We start from the raw sequence: 14,595 nt of genomic DNA, 5'->3' as shown, positions 1-14,595 counted from the left end.
ATGAAGAAAGTATGTTCTGCATCGTCGATCTCTTCACAATACATGCAGATTGCCTCTGTTCTCCTTCCTACTTTATTTAAGTAATTATTAAATGAGCCATGCCTAGTGAAAAATTGCATTAAAAAGTGATCCATCTCGCCAAAACCTCTTCTTATCCATGGTTCGATCTCCGGGATGAGTTGTCTTGTCCAGCGACCCACACCGTTATTAGTCCACCTCTCCTGCCAGGTAGTATTGACTTCATCTTTGGCCTCTTGATCTGCTCTGCCCTTCGATCTTTCGACTCTATATCTCGCGATGAGGTCTATCGGCAGTACTCCGGCGAGAACACAAAGGGCTTCATAGGACACTGTTCTATACGCGGCCACCACACCTAGGAGCCCTCTCCTATGCACCCTCGCTAACTTCTCCTTGTTACGCCTGATATCTATAGCGTGACTCCATGCGGGAACAGCATACATCAACGAGGATACTATCGTTGACACCAACAATCTGCGTTTTGATGCTCTAGAGCTATTCTGCGTTGCCATTATAATGTTAAGACTCTTTACCATTGCTTCAGCCTTCCTACATATGTTACTTATATGCTCAGTGTATCTACAATTCCTCTGGAAGGAACTCCTAAGTATTTCAAACTGTGCATCTCTTCTATAACTTTACCATTGATGAAAATAGTAATAGGATCCAGTACTCTTCTTCCAGTGAAGGCGATACACCTACATTTTTCCAATGACAACTGCAGACCCCTAGAAATCATCCAATGATCTGAGTGGCCGTGTTCGCCCTCTCTTGGACCTCAATTACCGTCCTGCCCTCAACTAGTACAGCGAGATCATCTGCATATGCCAAAACCTCAACTCCAGCAGGGAACATTCTGTGCAGGAGATCATCTATAACTAGCAACCATAGCAGCGGCCCCAGGACCGATCCCTGTGGCACCCCACCTTGCATCTCAAAATGAATTCTTCCTTCCTGGGCTTCAATCAAACATCTTCTATCGGAAAGATAATCCTCGATTTGCCTACACATATAAGGGCTCAATCCCTTTGTGGCCATTGCCCTGTTTATGTAACTCCAACTGATTGAGCCAAAGACATTCTTTATATCAAGTGAAATCATTAATGGAATGCGTCTTGTGCGCCATGTGCCTCTTCTGACTTCATTAGCCCAGTCCGAAATCCTACAGATGGCCTTCACAGTGGACCGCCCCCGCCAGAAACATGGTTTGGGCTAATCCCGACTCCCTGTTCTAGTCCCGAATAATACGGCCCGCCAGCATTTTTTCCACGAGTTTCCCCATGGTATTCAATAGGCTCAGGGGTCTGTAAGTGGCGTCCTCCTCCATGGGTGCACCTTTAGGAAGGAGCACCACCCTGGCCTCTTTCCAACATGCGGGGAAAACTCTTCTCTCCAAACCGTAACTGGCAACCTCTAATACTTCCCAGGGAGTCTGCTGGACTAAACCTTTGATCACCGCTGCAGGGATTCTGTCCGGTCCAGGGCTCTTCTTTAAAGCCAGACTTTTGGCCGCTAGTTGCAGTTCATCTATAGTAAATCTCCTGCTCTCACATGGTGTGGGTTCACCATCATCGGCTATCATGCTAGGAAACAATCTCGCCACATGCATTTCAGCATTAGCCTTATCCAAAATAGGTAATCGTCTGCCGAACTTTTTAGTTACTATACGATAAGCTTGGCCCCATGGGTCAGTATCGAGCTCACTGCAGAGATTATTCCAGCACTCTCTTTTCCTTTTCTTAATTGCTCTGTTAAGGGCCCTTCTAGTTTCAATATACCTTCTTGCTATATCCTGGTAATCTTCCCTACCATTTCTGAGAAGTCTCTGTTTTCTTCTCCTAAGGGACTGGTGCTCTTGTCTCATATTCCCGATCTCGGTCGTCCACCAATATACATTACGTCTCCTTGCACCATTACTTGCCACTCAATCTATCTCTTGTTTAATTATATTAGATAAAGCTTCAGGGGTCTGCTGCTGCCTATCTTTTAGTCTATCAGCTGTTCTATTGACTATTAGTTCAATTTGTTCCGCTGAAAAACTTGGTAGGGGAGGATACTCCACTCGCTCGAAATTATCGTTGCGCGGTGATCACTAGCTATATCGTCAAGGAGGACCATCCAGTCATATTGTTCACTTTTCCATCTATTATCCAGGATGGTCAAATCCAGCACCGACTGGTGGCCTCTTGCTACATAAGTGGGTGTGCCGTCATTTATATAATGACAGCCAGTAGTCTCAAGCAGGTCCGCCAGGATCTGTCCTCTCCTGTTCGTGTAACTACTACCAGCCATCACCATTTTACTATTAAAGTCACCCAACATAACTAATCTCTTCAGTGAATTAGTAATTAATCCCTGTAGGATATCTATGAAGCGAGTAAATTCCGCAAGCTCTATGTTGGGTGACACATACACACCCACTATCATGACGGTCTCATTCTCCAATGCCACCACGCCCCTACCCCTAAACCTGAATCTCCAGTGAATATTATGATTTATGACCATGATATAATCTATCTGATATCTTGAAATATAGCCTGGCTTTTTCCATGCATATACTCTTCTATTATGATTTTTAAACTGGGTGTTGGCAGTTACTAAATTATACTTTGTACAAAACTCAATAAGTCAGCCCCCTCTTTCATTCCTTTTGCCCTACCCATATTCTCCCACAATATTTCCTTTCTTCCCTTTTCCAATGCTTGCATTCCAATCTCCAACAATTATTAAATTTTCATCCCCTTTTATATGTTTAATTGCTTTGTCAATTTCTTCATTCCCACACTCTACCTCATCATCAAAAAAATGCGCTCGCTAATGAATCAAAGGTGTATTAATGAAATTTATAAGTGGTCTAATAGAATAATTTTCTCTACTAATTTTTATCAAACCTGAAAATTTAGGTATTGAAGGATTATTGTTAATATATATATTTTTTATTCATTTGTACAAACATTATTTAATATTTTAATGAGTTTTGCATTGAGTTTAACCCACCAGGTTGGTCTAGTAGTGAACTCGTCATTGCAAATCAGCTGATTTTAAAGTCGTCAGTTCTAAGGTTCAAATTCTAGTAAAGGCAGATACTTTTACACGGATTTTAATACTAGATCATCGATACCATTGTTCCTTGGGGTTGGATTTCAATTAACCACACATTTCAGGAATGGTTGACCTGAGTCTGTACAAGACTACACTTCATTTACGTTCATTCATATCATCCTCATTCATCCTCTGAAGTAATAGCTTACAGAAGTCTGGAAGCTAAACAGAAAACAAATTGAATGATTATTTATTTTGTTAAAATTGTTGATTTTTATAAGTGAGTAGATTTTTCAAAGAACATGTACAAACTTTAAGTATGGTAAACAAAAATCTTAATTATGTAGACTACATAAAAAATAATTAGTATAAATTCAATAATTTACAAGACACGGAAATATCATATAAACTTCAAACACAATTTCTTGAAAAAAATCCTCAATAAAAAAAATAAATATATAAAGAACAATAAAATTTTGAAAATAACAAATGATTTAAACAAACAATAAAATTTATTTAATTTAAATTATCTAATAATAATAGCAGTATGAATTGTTATTAATAATGTCTCATTATTAATTTAAAAGTTACCTTTTAATTAACAACTTAGAAAATGAAATGACCTTCTGTTCTGTTTTAATATTTTGACAAAAGAGTTTTTTGATATCCGATGAGTAGTGATCACTATGAAATTACTCATGTAATTCAAAAAACTTAAATAGTAAATGTAATTTTTATTATTATTGATAATAGTTTATTATTATATTGCCATGATGCTCAGTTAAAAATTTATAAACATTTATATGTGGACATTTTTTTTTAACACAATTATGTTTTTTTCTTTTGTTGTTAATTTTTAATTTATTGGATAGTGACCAATTGTTGTAATGACAAAATGGAACTGAAGTTCATATAGACCTCCATTGCTACACTTTGTAAGGATGTTGTAATAAAAGAATGTGCTCGCTAATGAATCAAAGAATAACCATGATGAAATAAAGTGTGCGTGCATATATATGTTTATTAAATTTACATCACTTTCTACTTTTAGTGTTGAACAAACAATCAACTTTTTCTATATTATGCTCTTGTTTCTTAACTTATTTTGAATGTTTATCATTGTAGTCAGTATACTAATTCCATTATATATAAAAAAAAAATGTTTGATAAGATTATTTTATTAAGAGATTAATTAAGATTTGTTTGATAAGGGTGTTTTATTTGTTTATGTTCATATGTTATTGTTGTGTTGTATTTTAATATGTTCCATTTTGAGTGATTTTTGAATAATTTTGAAAAATATGAAATGTTTTAGCTAACCTTTATTTAGAAATAACCGAATGATATAAGCTGTAAAAAAATAACCTGTAATTCATTTAAGGATCAATTTCACCACTGTTTTTCATTTCTGTATCACAGAATCATACTTCAGTCATTGTGTTAATCATTGTTATTTTCATCATACAGTTTGTTTCAACACTCTTTCTTTATATTTTACTGACCCATTTCTGATTAAATTAAAATCTAGGAAATCTTCCGACCATGTAAAACAATTAGTTACTTATGATTGCAGTGGCAAAGTTACATTATGAGTCCAATGTTTGAAATCTTAATCACAATGTATCTTTCGGAGGTACAGTATATGTTTTCTTTTAAGTACAGTCAACTCCCGATTATCTGCGAACAGTTTAACCATGTTGCAGCTTAACTGCAATGCCTCTCATGAAATAATAAAGAAGCTAAAAATTTTAAGTTTTTTCATCATTCTGTGATCATTTTTACTCCTTCATTTCTTTGCTACTTGACTCTGCTTGTTTTGATTATGATAATCCTGTACTATGTGATAGTATTCATTATGGATATGATAAGACGATAGTTCATTGCATGATATTATTATGCTATGCATAATACGAAATTCAATTAAAAGAAGTGTTTTCAGTCCTAAAACAATCAGTTGTGTCTTATTAAAAAAAAAGAAATCTGAAATAGTAAAATGCACAATTTATTAATTTTTTTTTAATGTCTTAGTTTTATTCTTGTTAGCTACTGCAGTTTTAATAAATGTTTGTTTATGCATTACGTAGTACATAGACTACTGTATGTACAATCTATTTACCCATTTACATACAGTGTTAGTGATAGTGAAAATTTGTTATGTCTTGATATGTATTTTGAATAAACTTCTGGATATTACTTTTAACAGCTACATAATAGTGTAGTAGTGTAGTGTGCTATATTTTATTTTATTATTTACTGTTTTTCCTTAATATAATAGTGCATGTAAATACTGAACTGCAGTACACTATTAGGTAATTTTAACTCATATTATTTTATTAAATATTACCTTTAGATCACCATGATTTTGGATTATCTGTGAGCCACTTCCCAGTTATTATCACAGATATTTGGGAGTTGATTATATTTGAATTTATTGATCACTCATCCCAAAAGTTTTCTTTTTGAAAACTTGAAGCTGCTGCATGTAATCTGAAGATGTTTAATTTTACACTGCTATTTTGCAAAAATTCCATTTTGGTGTGTATCTTAAAATTCTTCTTTCTTCATAGTTCATTTGAATACTGTTTAAATGTTCAATCATTGATATTTTTTATGAATTAAGATAGTTGTAGAAAGTGCTTCTTTACTGGTCTCCTGCTTCCTAGTACATCAAACTGCTTTTGTATGAATATATAATTCAAATTAAGACATATTAAATGATGAGCTGCTCTTGTTTATAAATTAGTTTTGAGATTTAGTACTTACATCTGTTCAGACCAGTTTGCAAAGTACAATAGCTGTTACAGAAACAGTAGAAATTATAACTGTGCTTCTATCCTATTGATACACTTTTCCTATAAAAGAAAACATACATTTAATAATATGTAACTAGTGTCAGTGATTATCATCTTGGAAATTACAGCCAGAGATCAGAAGTACTTAATTGTTCCAATGGCCATATTTAATTAGCCCTATTATTCATTTATGTTGTGTTCATTATTAAGCCAGTGGATTAAAATGCTCACTCAGAGTGAATGTGTATGTGTGTATTTATTTTGTAAAACTTTGTACTTGTATTATATTAAAGAAGTAAATGAAACAAACTTTTTTATTGTTACAGATATTTTTATTCTTACATGTCTGGTATTTTTGTAGTTTTCTTTAGAACAATTTAACTGTAGTCTGTCACTTTGCAGTACCTGTTTTGCTAGTTGTTATTTTTGCATTGCAAATAACTATGCCAAAATTTATTTTCCTTTCATTGTTATTTATTAATTTTGCTCATTTAATATTAGCTATGTTTTACTTGTAGAATTAGTCATTTATAAGTAGTAAGAAGGACCATTTGTTTTCATTTAATTACCTTTATGGGATTGTGATATTTAATGTGTGATCTCAATGTATTAAGTAAATTTCATTTTGATAATATGCAATAAATTTAGATTTTCAAGTTGGCTGGTTATACATAGATTACCACAGATTCCATTTTATTGAGTGTACTTATTTATGTATTGGAAAGAAAACATAAATTTATGACTTGAAGATATAAAAGAACTATTAGAATCTATTTTATAGTAAGAACAAATTTGAGCTATAATTTAACAGAAAATGTACTCTTATCATTTCAGAAACGAGAGATGCAAATTCCTGTATGACCTTTGTGAAAATTTGTAATCCAACTAAGCTCCTTATCCTGAAGATTCCAAATAATTCTATCATTCAGTCACTTTTGTCATGCCATTATGGAAATTTAAATCCCATTACATTAAAACACTTCTTGTACTTCATCGCAGTCAGTGTCTATTGAAAACGTGTTATTAAAATTTGCATACTGAGGTTTCTGTAAACTCAAATCTTTAATTATTGCAGTTCAATAAAATATCATTGGTTTTTTTTATACATCTACTTAATAGACATCACTTAAAATTGAGCCCATTAACTATTCTTTAAAGTGTAGTAGACTATTAGAATTAGTACATTTTCTTCTCTGACTTAATCTTATTCATGGTGCGCATGCACGCATGCAAACACACACATACATAAACACACAAACAAAACCAACTTATAAATTGGAAAAATATTGGAAAAAATTATAATTAATTTACCATAAGCTTAATGAGTATAATTTAGATTATATGTTTATATATACAGAATAAGGTTTAAATTTCATTATCTAGTAAATTACAAAATATTATTGGCCATAATGTTTCATCATTTATAATTAACCAAACAGTTAATAACAAAATGATATAAATTGGAATCATGTAATATTTAATAAATTCATATTGAGTTATTGTCGGAATACAGAAGGAGAAAGAAAATATTCTATGCATCTCACACATTCACAATGCACACACATTTAAACACAGTAAAAAGTTTGATGAACTTCACAGAATGGAACCAGAAATGCTTTGTGACAAATGACTCTAGATAACAACTGTAGATTACAGAACATTAAAAAAAATTAAAACTAGAAAATGTGTATATTATAAAACATCTAGCACAACACATACTGAATTAATGTGTAAACATGAATACAAAATATAATTATAGATTGCTCCTCATTTTTACATTTTTTCAGACAACTTCTGATCAAAGGTGTTGCAGAGGTTTTCATAATCAGTACATTCTAGTTTACTCTTCATCATTAGTTACACTCACAGGCACCCCTCATGAGTTTGGTTTTATCTGGCATCAGATAGCAAGATATTACAGGAGCGAATCAAAAATTATGTACACTTTTCATTCTAAAATTTATTTACACAAAGGTAGGGTTCAGCTTGTACATCATTTTTCTACATAGTCACATACCTTATCAATGTACTTGGTTCATTAGTCTACAAGCTTGCATATTCCTTCCAAGAAAAAGGTTTTCAGTTGGTCGCAAAGCCACTTTTGCACTGCTTCCTGCACGTCTTAAGTCTGTGAAAAATTAGTGACCTTGCAGAGTATTTTTGAGCTGCCAAAAAAAATGAAAGTCAGAGGGAGCAAGATGAAGGCTGTTGGGAGGGTGTTCCAGTATCTCGAAATTCAAGTTTGTTTAAACGGTGTGGCAAACCATGTGCAGGTGGTGTTGTCACACAATAACAACACTTTCTTCAACAGATATCTCTGTGTTTATTGTAAATTGTTGACCTTAGCTTGTTTTCTCATCTTTGCCAAGAAGTCTTCCAGTAGAGGCTCTTTTGTGTCCCAAAAAGCGGTTTGCATAACTGTTTTTCTCGAAAAAGTGAACAATACAACAACATTACAATACAAAACAACATTTATATACATCAGTATTTTATTTCAACTTGTTACCACCTGAACTGAGCCACCTGAAGCATAAGTTCAAAAAAAAAAATTGTAGTTAGAACACTAAATAAAAATGAGGTATATTTGAAGTGGAAAGAAATTTAATTATAAAAAATGTAAATAATAAATTATTTTAGTTATTAAGTTTAGTATTATAAGTAAATTAATATAAAATTTATTATGTATTGGCTGTTAGGTTTTACCAGACTGCATACAGATGCTTAAGCATCTCTGCAGGGTTCAGTGTGTAGTAATGTAATGTTTTATTTAATTATGTTTGTATTATAGTCTGTAACTTGGTAATGATCAATGAATAAATAAATAATCTTTCTTGCTGATCTCAATCTTAAACTTTTTCTTTGTTTGAGATCCTGGAGTTTCTACTGTATACTCAGGTGTTTCAATTCTGGCTCATAGTGATGAACCAACATTTCATCACCAGTGACTATTCTGCTCAAAAATGGGTCACCTTCTTTGTTGAAGTGTTCGACTAGGCAGATGTCAACACATGTTTGAGCTTGTGTTCTGCAGTAAGTTGTCTTGGTACCCATCATGCATAAACTTTACGGAAGCTGAGCTCTTCATGGATGATTTGATGGGCAGAACCCTTTGACCCGAAAAGTAAGATCACTGCTCATTATTTTTATAACTTTGGTGCAAAACTAAGTCTATAATAACTGCAAGGCAAATGACCAGATCATGATCAATTTTTTCACACCTGACCACAGTCATACCAACTCTAATCAACATGTGCAGAAGGCAGTATGACAACCTTAAAAGTGTTATGGTGAAAGTGTAGATAATTTTTTACTCACCCTCTTATATTGAAGTAACCAGTTATAAGTAGTTAGAATGACTTCATGTCTTGTCAAGGATTAACCTTATTTTTATTACATTGACTAGTCAAAAACAATGTTGAGTCATTACTCAATACTCATTTATTATTGAAACAAAAACATCTCAAATTATTGGGTTGCATTTGTCAATCATCAGCTACATTTCTTGTTGGAGCACCACACCTTTTTATTTGTGTTCTCAACCCTACAGTTGCTCATACCAATCACAGAAAATTAGATTTTTGTATCTTTTAGTTATTGAATTTCAGAACTGCAGAGTCTGTTGATGCTCTTAAGTTCTAGTGGAAGCACACATTGAATCACTTCATACCATGAAGTTCTCAACCTGCCACTGTTCAAGTATCACAGAGCTTACCAGATTACTTTTAGAGTCCTGCAGTATGGCCATAAATAACAATGAATGGCTGTTACTTAATCTATGCAGGACACTTTCCTCATTATTTCTGAATTAGAACAATCCATGTATTAAATTGGGACTAGTTTTTCTCTTGAATCACTTTACTGAAATTAATGGATAGTTTCTGATGAATTCTCCTGAGATTGAACAGAGATTAAATTTATTTTGCTAAAAATCTTAAGTAAAAACTGTATAATCTGGAAAGCATCCATCTGCAACTGAAGTATTCTAGGCTTGCTGCAAAGACTGATAACTAAACTTAAATAAAAAGCACAGTGCTTTTTGCACTTTGCACAATGGTATATGTGCCTTCCCTAAGCATTTTATTAGTTATTTCTTGAAAGCACATTGCCAGTTCTTCCATGTGGTACCTATTACATCAGTTTTGAGTTTACATAGATAACACAACAGTGTAGTAGAGGTATACCAGTTGTCCAAATAGAGCATATACCCACTTTTCTGTAAACCACACATTAGTTCTAACACAATTTTGGTTGAAATAGTTTTTGTTCATAATTGTTGCTGTAGTCAATATCCTTATCTATGTAAATTATTAATTCTAGATTTAACCATTATTGCTTTCACACAGTTTATACATTTTGATTCCAAAACTGTGGGAATAAATTGCCACCATGAAAGACATCCTTTCCGTAACAATGTGATTCATCTATGGAGGTATTTTCTTTGGTTGTTTATAAATCCAATAATCATTTCCTCAAAAATATAATAGTATTACTTCATTCCCTTGAAGTGGATTAAATTGTAAATTGTCCAAAGCATGATCAAAGTTTTAAAATCAAAAGTAATTATTTTATATTCATAATTGGTGAAAAATATGGGGTTTCCATTATGTCTTGATTAGAAGGCCCAGGAAGGTTAATTGCAGCATATAGCATTAAAATCAGTAAAGATTAAATTATTTCTTCTGAGTCAGTGTCATGCCAGTTTCTGATGCAAGATTGGGCTTTAGATTTATTGTTTGATGAATTCCTGCACACACTGATTACTTTCCTCCGATTAATTTGTTCCAAAACTTTCCCGTTGAAAATTTTTTCCAAAACATACAGGAGATTGATAGTTACTAGCATCAAATTGGATTCCATTTTTTTGCCTTAAATTAAAATTTATTACATAGAAGTCCAGAGACTGATCAAATATTCTGAACAAGTAACACAGTAGTTGTAGTGTTTATATTATCATTTGTTCCTCGTCAAAGAAAATGAGTTCACTATTCAAAAGCATTAGAAACTAATTTGTGAATTTTCTTGATGAGCAGATTAATCAAGTACTTTTGAAGAGCATTTGTACAAATTGAGTTATCTTATCAGAGTAAGTTAAAGGGTTGAATCTTAGTGTTGAAAAGTACTTTTTTAACTTCAGAATAAAATTTGTTGTAAATTAATGGTTCAAGGAACTTTGTTTAATGCCATGAGCAATTTTTTTTTCTCGCATTTATTCTCTTCTTTCTTTTACATTTTTACTTTTTATTTTAAATACATGTATCAAAGACTTATAAATGTTCTAGTTTGTGTATGTTCCAGTCCATATAAATTGTTATTTTTAGCTTTCTATTTGCAATTGATCTTACTGTTTTTGAAATTGCACTTGCTTATTACCTATTAAAAAATAATAATAAACCAGAATTTATTTATTTTTTTCTTATTATACCCTCAGATATGTTTTAGTAAATATTTTCATAAGGAAAATGAAATGAAATGCAGAATAAATGCAAGATCCTTACAGAAATTAATTTCTTGAGAAATGTCATCTGTTATTTCATAGATGAAAGTTTTCTCTTTATTTAATAACAAGTTGAAGTCTTTGAAAAGGATGATTTGCATGGGCAGGGGTAGCGTCACCTGTTGACTTCATCTGTTGTTTGACACCTCATATACAGGATCATCGAAATAGGTTGCAGCAATTTAAAAAAATCGTATCTCAGAAACTACTACGAGGTAATCAAAGAAGTATTTTTTGTTTTAATTTACCAATTCAAAAAGGTTTTATACATACCTTGGAATGTTTCAAAATGAGCTCTGTTGGCTGCAACATCCAGCTGATAATTGACTTCTTCCCAGGTCTACTGCATCATCGCAAGCATAACTGCGGCAATAGCAGCAATGATCCGTTGTCATAAATGTTGAATATCCCTGATTTTTTTCACTGTAGACACTGTTTTTAACAATCCCCATAGAAAAAAGTAGGGGTCTGAAATCTGAGTTTCTCAGAGACCAAAGCACAGGACCGGCCCTACCAATCCAACAATTAGGGAATCTTTCATTGAGAGCGTATTAAACGCGTAGGCTAAAGTATGGGGGCACAACATCATGTTGAAATATTACAGCAATGTTACTTTCTTGTTCAATTTGGTCAACTTGCGGGAAAATGCTCAACTGCTTCATCACTCATTTTGGGCTGTCTCGGGGGGACTTTTTCACTTCCATGTTGCCAGATTCCTTTAACTGTTCATACCTCTTCTAATGCTGTTTACATGAGGGGGATCATTGCCACAAACATGCTGGAAAGTCTGTTAAACAATTATAATTGATTTATACTCTACTAACCACAAAATGCACTGCTTTCTGCTGAACTGTCGCCATTGCACTGACTGACAATGGTGCAGAGGTACTTTGCTGTTGTGCACATCGGCTGTAGGTCACAGCCAGTCACTTCTAAAAATATTTGATGACATCCCAATTATTTTGCAGTTTTAATTAATACTTTATTCCAATTAAATAGGGAGATATGAATTTTTTTATTGTTTTTTTGATGACTTATAGTGCATGAAAACATCTTAGATTGAAATAAAGTTTTTGTCCAAAATGTGTTTCTTGGAAACAGTATTGTAAGTAGCAACTGCTTAAAATAATATTTTATTTCCATTTTAGAGGGAGTTTAGATAAAGTTTCATTAATTTTTTCAGCTAACTTGAAAATCCATTTTGTCCAAAGAATGTTTTTATATAATAAACATTTTTTGAAGTTAGAAAAATTTGGTTAATAGATTTACTCACTAATCCGAGTTTTTTGACTGAACAAAATAGTTTATTGGATATAATAAAATAGAGAATAACTGGTTTAATATCTTTATTCCTAAACACTGAATATTAATTTTTTTTTTTTTAAATAGAAGATATGATGAGATATGCTAACTACCTAGAATTTTTTATCTTCTATTTGAAACAACTACATATTACTAGAAAGAAAATGATGATACCAGTTAGTATTTAATTTTTGTTGGTTCATATAATATATTATTATTATTATTATATTATCACTTCTTTTCTGATTTAATTGAAATTTTATTCTGTTATTTGAATGTTATTAAAAATGATTTTGATCTGATTGACATTGTTAAAACTTGGTGATCATTTTTTCGAACTATTTTTGCTATTCAATAATATTTTTTTTTACTTTTAATATTTTATAATGTAATATGTATTTTTTTATACATTGTATACATAAATGTGTGTTTAGTTTGTTATATAATTTTTTTAAATTGTTATTTTTTATGTAGTATATTATTGTGTTAATAATTAGCACATTACCTGTGTAGTAACGTAAATTTGTTTTATGTATGTCTGTCTTTTCATCATGTTTGTAAAGTATGGTGAATGTATTTTCTATCAATACTGTACTTATAATTGTGTCATAACAAACATAATATGTACCTTAGTGTATAAAAATTTTGGCATTTATCATGTGATTACTAGTCATATTTTATTCAATAAATTTAATCGGTTGAAACACCAAATAATGTATTAATGTGGCAAGGACTCTAGCCAGAATAGAAATGCTTTTTACAAATTGTCTGCATTGTCACCTCCTAAAATTATTACATATGATTGTTAATATTTAACTTAATATTAATTGGATGAAGGTGATCAATTAGGAATACTGTATTCATTATAGTAAAACAAGAACTATTTATTGCTAAGTTTTGGTCTGAAAGAATGTATAAATAGTTACTGCAGTGTGTGCAGCATACTATATGAATTATAATTATAAATCATAAAAATTGAAATTTGAAATCATAATGAAGTGTGATTATTTTATACATGGCAGATTGATTGTACACGTCAATACTTTAATTTTAAAAAATTATTCAGTCTCATAATTTGAAATTATATTATTTTTATAACAGATGATGCAGATGGTCAGTAAAAGTATCATTGCCACTATACTTCATCATCATTCCAAGTACTCATACTTTGTTATAATTATGTTTTGATTTAATTTACATTAAAGTTGCCAATGCCGAGCAGTGACTATTTAAGCTGTGTAAATTAGATAATAAATTTTCATAACCCAGTGATGAATCTACAGAATTAGGATGTAATAAAAGTTAATCAAAATAACATTCATTTACTTAAGTTAATTTCTCCTCTACCTCCAGGTTCAAATTTCTACTTCCTTCTGAAAATTAATTGTAACCAACGAAAATGAAAGCTCTAGCTGGGGATTGAACTTGGACTTTAGTATAGTATATCAGTAAGCCGTACTATCTGAGGTATGAAGGTACCATATTCTGTTGGCATCTAGCACTGATATGCGTTTTAAAATTAGTTGCATTGGGATTGCCATTATACAGATTCTTTGATTCGTTTGCTTAGACATTCTTATATATATTATAATATCCTAAATGGAAATGTTTGTGAGACCTGTTGCTTTTTTAAGATGAGGTTTTTAAAATAGATAAGACTGCTTAGAGTAATTTTTAATGAAAAGGTTTTTATGTACTACCATCTATAATTTTTTTTATAAAAATATTTCTTTTCAGCTGTCTTTTATGCCTGTCAATCCATCACATCCACTCTATTTATAAAATTCTCAACCTCTTCTGCACATCAGTCTAGGACATTCTCCTCATCTGTGCTTGGCAGGAATCTAATCCCATCCGCAATGGAAGTTTGTTCTCACTTAAACTTTCATGTGCCCATACCACTGAGAATTTGTCTCCTTCCAGTGCCTTGGTGACATCGATCCTTCT

This window comes from Lycorma delicatula, chromosome 1 (assembly GCF_047948215.1).
Source record: "Lycorma delicatula isolate Av1 chromosome 1, ASM4794821v1, whole genome shotgun sequence".
NCBI classification, from domain to species: Eukaryota; Metazoa; Arthropoda; class Insecta; order Hemiptera; family Fulgoridae; genus Lycorma; species Lycorma delicatula.
Note: the sequence above shows the minus strand (reverse complement) of the source record.